The sequence below is a fragment of the Humulus lupulus genome, chromosome 1 (genome assembly GCF_963169125.1).
Source record: "Humulus lupulus chromosome 1, drHumLupu1.1, whole genome shotgun sequence".
NCBI lineage: Eukaryota > Viridiplantae > Streptophyta > Magnoliopsida > Rosales > Cannabaceae > Humulus > Humulus lupulus.
Window position 1 is genome coordinate 30,628,857 of NC_084793.1, and position 6,987 is coordinate 30,635,843.

Consider the following 6,987-nt stretch of genomic DNA (forward strand, 5'->3'; position numbering starts at 1 on the left):
TGCTGATCCTCTAGAGCGATTGCAATCTGATTGTAACCAGAGTATCCATCTAGAAAATAATAGTACTCTCTCCCTGCAAGTCTGTCTAACATCTGATCAATGAAGGGAAGAGGGAAGTGATCTTTTCGAGTAGCCTTGTTCAGTTTTCTATAGTCCATGCAAATTCGCCACCCTGTCACGGTTCTAGTAGGAATCAGCTCATTGTCTTCATTTTCCACTACTGTAATCCCACCTTTCTTTGGTACACACTGGACAGGACTGACCCATGAGATATCAGAGATGGGATAAATAATACCTGCATCGAGCCACTTGATAATCTCCTTTTTCACCACTTCTTTCATGATAGGATTTAGTCTTCTTTGCCCTTCAATAGACCCTTTTTCATTGTTTTCTAACAGAATCTTATGCATGCATAGAGAAGGACTAATGCCCTTTATGTCTGCAATGGTCCACCCAATGGCCTTCTTGAACTTCCTCAATACATCCAGCAACTTTTCTTCTTGCTCCATACTTAACTCAGCTGAAACAATCATAGGTAAGGTGGAAGACTTACCCAAATAAGCATATCTTAAGTGTGAGGGTAAAGCTTTTAATTCCAACTCTGGAGGCTCTTCCACTGATGGTTTAGGGGCTGCGAAAGACCTTGAGGAGAGCTCCAAAGATTCAAAATTCTTTCTTGTATGCAATCCTTGTGAGCTAGCTTCTAGCCAAGCCAAGTATTCATCATCATCCTCTGCATGTGAATCAAACATCAAGAGTCTCTCTAGAGGATCATCAAAATTGTTTTCTAATTCCTTTGAAGCCAAAGAATCTACCACTGAAACCACAGAACACTCTTCGACCTCATCTGGAAATCTCATAGCCTTGAAAACATTGAAAGTCACCTGCTCATTTGAACCCTCATAGTAAGTTCACCCTTCTGCACATCAATCAAAGTTCTACCAGTAGCTAGAAAAGGCCTCCCTAGAATGATTGGTACCTCCCTGTCTGCCTCATAATCCAACACTATGAAATCAACTGGGAAAATGAACTTATCAACTTTTACCAAGACATCCTCAATCTTCCCATCTGGATAAGCAAGAGATCTATCTGCAAGTTGTAGAGTCACTGTGGTAGGTCGGACCTCACTGATCCCCAATTGTCTATACATAGACATAGGCATCAGATTTATACTAGCACCCAAGTCACATAATGCCATGCCACAATAAGAATTACCAATGGTACATGGAATGGTGAAACTCCCAGGGTCTTTCATCTTCGGTGGCAGCTTGTTTTGCAAGAATGAGCTACATTCCTTGGTAGGGCCACTGTCTCAAATTCTCCTAACCTTCTCTTCCTTGTAAGAATATCTTTCATGAATTTTACATAGTTAGGCATTTGCTCAAGTGCCTCTACCAGTGGGATGTTGATATGCAACTGCTTCAACATATCTAGAAACTTCTTGAATTGAGAATCCAACTTTTGCTTCTGAAAACGTTGAGGAAATGGAGGTGGCTTCTTTGAAATTGAGCTTGCTGGTTGACAATGCTGCGGTATCCCTGCAGTATCCTGGGCAGAGGCAGATTTTTGTGCACTAGGAAGTTCAACATCTTTTTGGAACTCCTCATTTATTTGGATTGAAGAGGGCTCACCCTTATGCCCAGACTCGGTCTTGTCCTTCTCCAACTCCTTTCCACTCCTCAATGTGACAGCTTTACAATGTTCCTTCCCCATACTCCTTGGATTCTCGGTATCACTTGGCAGTGTACCGTGGGGTCTATTTCTAAGCTCATTAGCTAGTTGCCTAACTTGATTTTCTAAGTTCCTCAATGAAGCCGCTTGGTTCTGAATCATGGCTTCATTCTTCACTATATATTCCTTCAACATGCTCTAGATTGCATTGTCTGTTGTTGTGGTCTTTATTGTGGTGCTTGAGGGGGGTAACCCGGTGGAAAATTTGGTCTTGGAGGCATTGCAGGATTACTAGGGCCAGCTCCTTGATTACTCCATGAAAAATTAGGGTGTTGCCTCCATGATGGGTTGTAGGAATTAGAATAAGGGCCATTCCTATTTTGGTTCCCCATATAACATACAGCTGCCGGATTAGAGGGACAGTTATCAAAAGTATGACCCTCACCATAATACACACAAGAAATGTTCTCCATATGCCCCATTTGTGTCCCCATGGGCTGCCCCATTGACTGATTCATTCCCATATTCATTGTCTTGAGCATATTAGAAATAGAGGAGACTTGGGCTGCCAAAGAAGTGATGGCATCTACATCATGAATACCAGCCACCTTTCTACCTGTAGACAATCTAGAAGTGGGCCACTGATAGTTGTTGTTGGATATCCTCTCAAGTATTTCATATGCCTCATTATAGGACTTAGCAAGAAGAGCCCCATTCGCTGAAGCATCAACCACCATTCTAGTGTGGGCATTCAGACCATTATAAAATGTTTCCATCTGGATGCAATGAGGAATGCCATGATGAGGGCATTTGCGCAACAACTCCTTAAACCGCTCCCATGCCTCATATAAAGATTCTTCATCAAGTTGTTGAAATGAAGTAATCTCGTTGCGGAGCTTGGCATTCTTAGTGGGAGGAAAATACTTCATCAAAAACCGCTCAGCCAACTCTTGCCAAGTACTCACAGAATCAGAAGGCAAAGAGTTCAACCAAGCTCTGGCTCAGTCTCTCAAGGAGTATGGGAGCAACTTTAGTCTCAATGCATACTCTGTCACTCTGGGTAGCTTGAAAGAGTCACTTACTTCAATGAACAAGCGAAGGTGAAGGTGAGGATCCTCTGTTGGCATCCCACTAAACTGACCCACATTTTGAAGCATCTGGAACATGACTGGCTTCAATTCAAACTGGGCTGCCTGAATTTCTGATCTGACGATGCCTGGATTGAGCACATTAAAGAGGGGGAGAGCATATTGCCTGATAACACGATCTCTGTCATCAGCCACAATAATTGGATTTTGCCCATTGTTGGCAGCTACTCCCCCTTGAGCAACTCCTGCTGTATTTACTGGTGGATCTTGAGCGACTCCCGGTAGAGGAGCTGCCGTCTGGGCGGCTCCCTGTTGAGCCTCTTTCTCAACATCCATCACTACTACTTCCCTTTTTGACTTTTGTATTCTTCGCCTTCTTCTAAAAGTGCGCTCGATTTCTAGATCAATGGGAAGTAGTTCAGGGTCTTGATTCTCGTTGATACACTGTATAAACCTGAAAATGCACGAGAATCACCCAAGTTAGCACAAAAGAAAGAAAAATTAAACCAAATTGCAAGATAATCAACTTTACAATAATTGACTTTAAGCAATCCCCGGCAACGGCGCCAAAAACTTGTTGCAGATTTTCCTAAGTGTGTGCAAGTGTACACAATCGTTGAACAAGTAATATAATGAAAGTAATTTTTATCGTCTCCTCAAGGATTGCCACACAAATATTGTAAAAATCATCATCAAACAATTTGGGGTGCAATTAACTATCCCTTTTTTTATGACTAATCAAATTAGCTAAAGGACAAAAAGAACTAAACAAGATAATTAATTTAGGTGTTTAACAATAAAGCTGGAAAATGACAAATTGCGATTACTATGATGGTAAAAGTTAGGCATATCAAATCCCCCTAATTAGTAGTTTTGCCCCCTGATGTTGCAACAAAGTTCATAGCAAAGTTCTCTTGTAACTAGGATTTCCAATTTAATGCACATGCCATTTTTCCAAATGCTCATGTTAAAATTCTATCAATTAGATTCACATATTCCTATGCTAAATTTAATTTCAAGAACATAATTCCTAGCATCAATCCTTCAAGTTTGCAAGGTGAATAAAATATTCCTAAGTTATTCACTAATCAATACAAAAGTATCAACATGCATCAATCAAGCATTTCCACTAATTTTTACCCTTTCGGAATTAAAACTAGCTTGTCTCTCACATAAGTTGATCATTCTCAAGCAAGAGATTTGCACAATAAAAATAGCTCAATTGAACAAGAGAGAAATTTCATAAAACAGTCAACAATTTGGGGGCAATTACAAATTAGGGTTCATCAATATCCCTAACACAAATAATTTAAGTCATAGTAAAAATACCCAAGTCACCACAATAAATATTCAGCATTGTCTCAAGAGTTCAAGGAAGAAAGAAAAAGAAAATAAAATTATATGGAAGTTGAGTTTAGAAAAACAAGCCAAATTGATAGAGATATTCTCTTCTTGTCTTCTAACTCTTAATCCTCTTCTTCTTCTAGCTTCCTTCTCCTTCCTCTTCTCTTCTTGATGATTCAGCTCAAAGAAATTCAGAGAAAACCCCTTCAATGGAGCTTGGGCGGCTGGTTCCCTTCCTTTTTTTACTCTTTTTTCTTGGGTGAAGAAGATAATGCCTTTTTTTGGGCTCACAAAGGGTATAAACCCTCTCCTTCTCTCTCTACACGTGGGGGACAACATTCTGTTCCTTTTCAGAATTTTGCAGCTCCTTTCCAACTCATCTAAGTACATGCCAAGTGTGCAGACTTTATGTTGCTGACTGTCCATACTTTGCTGCAGCAAAGTTGACTGATGTTGCAACAATAGCCAGAATTTTAGCTCTAATATGATTTCCTTCCACATGCTTCACTAAGCTTTCCAAGCACCCTCTTGCTATGCCTTCAAAATAAATACCACCTTTTTAGAACATAATTCCATTATTTTCCACAAGAGTTATCATTAATTAAAACAAATTACACAAACAAAGTTAAGAGACAAAGTGACTAAAACCACACAATAACAGCACAAACACTCTATTTCACCTAACTTTTTAAGTCCAAAAGCTCAATTAATAACTCTAAAATATAGAGTTATCAGTAACCCAGCGACCTGTGAAGGGGCCTGCTGCCTCAACTGTCGAAGTTCTTCCTTTGTTCGTTGCATTCTTGCTTCCATTTCGGTGAACATCTGTTGCCAATTCTGTGGGGCAGGTGGAGGGTCCTGACCCTGGTTGTCATCTGCGGCCCTACTGTCGTGGAGTCTCGATGATTGTCGAGGTATCTCAACAATATGCCTGCAATCAACAACGCCACTCATCAGGCATGATAATAACATCCAAAACCACCTCCCAAATCTTATCAGTCAACCATAAACAACAATCCACATAACATACAAATATCATATAACTCAACAGGCCATGCCCTAGCATCATGCATATGTTAACTCATTCATCATGCCCTATATGAAACAAGCAAGCAAACATGGCATTTAAGCACATATTCAAGCATATAAGTCAATCATTACCAACCAACCCTGAGTCAAGCTTGTCACTGATAGCGAGCGTACATGTTCGGTCAATCTCCAGAAACCATAAACCTTGGCTCACTCTGATACCAAGTTGTAACGCCCTATTACCTTAGAGCCATTACTAAGTGAGTTTAAAACGTGCAATTAACTCGCTAATTGAGGTTTTAAGTCAAAAGTGTAATTAAACCATAAACAGAGTCTTATATGTTGAAAATAATTCCATTCATTGAAAAACCATAAAGTGTTTAACATTTGGGATCCCAAAATACTGTTTAGAAATATTTACAACTCAAAAATATAACTATAGTCGACTAAACGAAAAAATCTAGGTTTAGTACAATCATCTCCCAAAAACACCCCTGGTCGTGGCAGCCAGGCTGGCCAAACATGTATGCACCGCTTCATGCTCTCCGCACTCATGGTTGGTTAACCTTCCCCTTGCCTTTACCTGCACGACAAAGCACCTGTGAGCCGAAGCCCAGGAAGAAAACCCTCACAAGCAGATAACATATGCATATTTAACATTCAACATGTAATCAAGCCGCCAATAGGCTAAACACGTACGACCATGCCGTCCCAGGCGCTTCACCAGGCCCTGGGTTCGCGGTATACACCGTGATGATATCCCAGGTATCCTACAGGGTCTCGCCTTGGAAACTCGCACTCCGCGTGCTAAACATTGCTCCCAACCCCTTGCTGTACTCGGCCTTGCCGTTCTTGGCCTTCTTCATTCCCTGCCTTCGCCGTTCTCGGCCCTCGCCGTTCCCGGCTCTTGCCGTTCATTCACATATATACACACATAGCATAATTAAACAAATACTTAGACATGCATAAGCACAATCAATGGGGCTACGCCCTACTCTACGAGTACAACAGTTTTCTTAACTGTGTCTCGAGCTTTTCAAGCACCGATGCCCTGAGCACAATCCCCTAGTTCGAGCCTCGCTGAAACCCTAATCACAACGTATCAACAAAATTCATCTATCAAGGTCTAATCCATAAAATAACTTTGGGTTTACCATTCTAATCCCTGGAACCTTGAATTCTATCAATCCAGGTGATAAAATCCATCCCGAGCCTTAACAATTAAGTTCCAAGCCAAAAACCCACAAAACACCCATATTTTGAACTAGGGCCACGGCACAACCCCTTAAGGGCTGCGGCATGCCTCCAAAACTGAGGAAAATCGCCTCCCTAGAAAGAGACGCGGGCCACGACATGCTTAGCTAAGCGCCACAGTGCACCTCAAGATCAGAGGCCTCCCTAGGCCTCACACACACACGGGCCACGACTCTCACCTCCAAACCCAGAAAACCTCCATTTTTCCCTGCATTTCCTTCAAGCCAATCCTTCTAAAATCAACCCAGCTCGACACCTAAACCCAAAATTAGGCTTGGACTTCCCTACCACACCATCTAAGCTCCACAACAAGTCCAAAATAGTCATATAAACTCAGCCCATAACCAAACTTAACTAAAGATTTCAGTTCTCATGCAACTTACAGTTCTAGCTATAATTCAATTGAAACTCAAGGGATTTTAGAGTTAGGCTCCTTACCTCCACTGATGAATTCAAGCTTTCACTTGCTCCTCAATTTCCAAAGCTCACCCCTTCCAAGCTCCAAGCCTTAGATTCTTGGTTAGAGTCTCTCAAAATCATGCACCAAAGAGAGAAGTGTTGAACCGACCAAGAGATGAGAAGCTGAGAGCTGTTTCCTTTA

The 6,987-nt window shown here is 41.3% G+C and overlaps 1 non-coding gene across 1 annotated transcript; it reads left to right on the forward strand.

Moving 5' to 3' along the window:
- Positions 1-2,463: 2,463 nt before the first annotated feature.
- LOC133813394 (small nucleolar RNA R71) lies at positions 2,464-2,570 on the forward strand. The gene has a single exon (XR_009884407.1). It is a non-coding gene; the product is annotated as a small nucleolar RNA R71 (small nucleolar RNA).
- Positions 2,571-6,987: the final 4,417 nt, after the last annotated feature.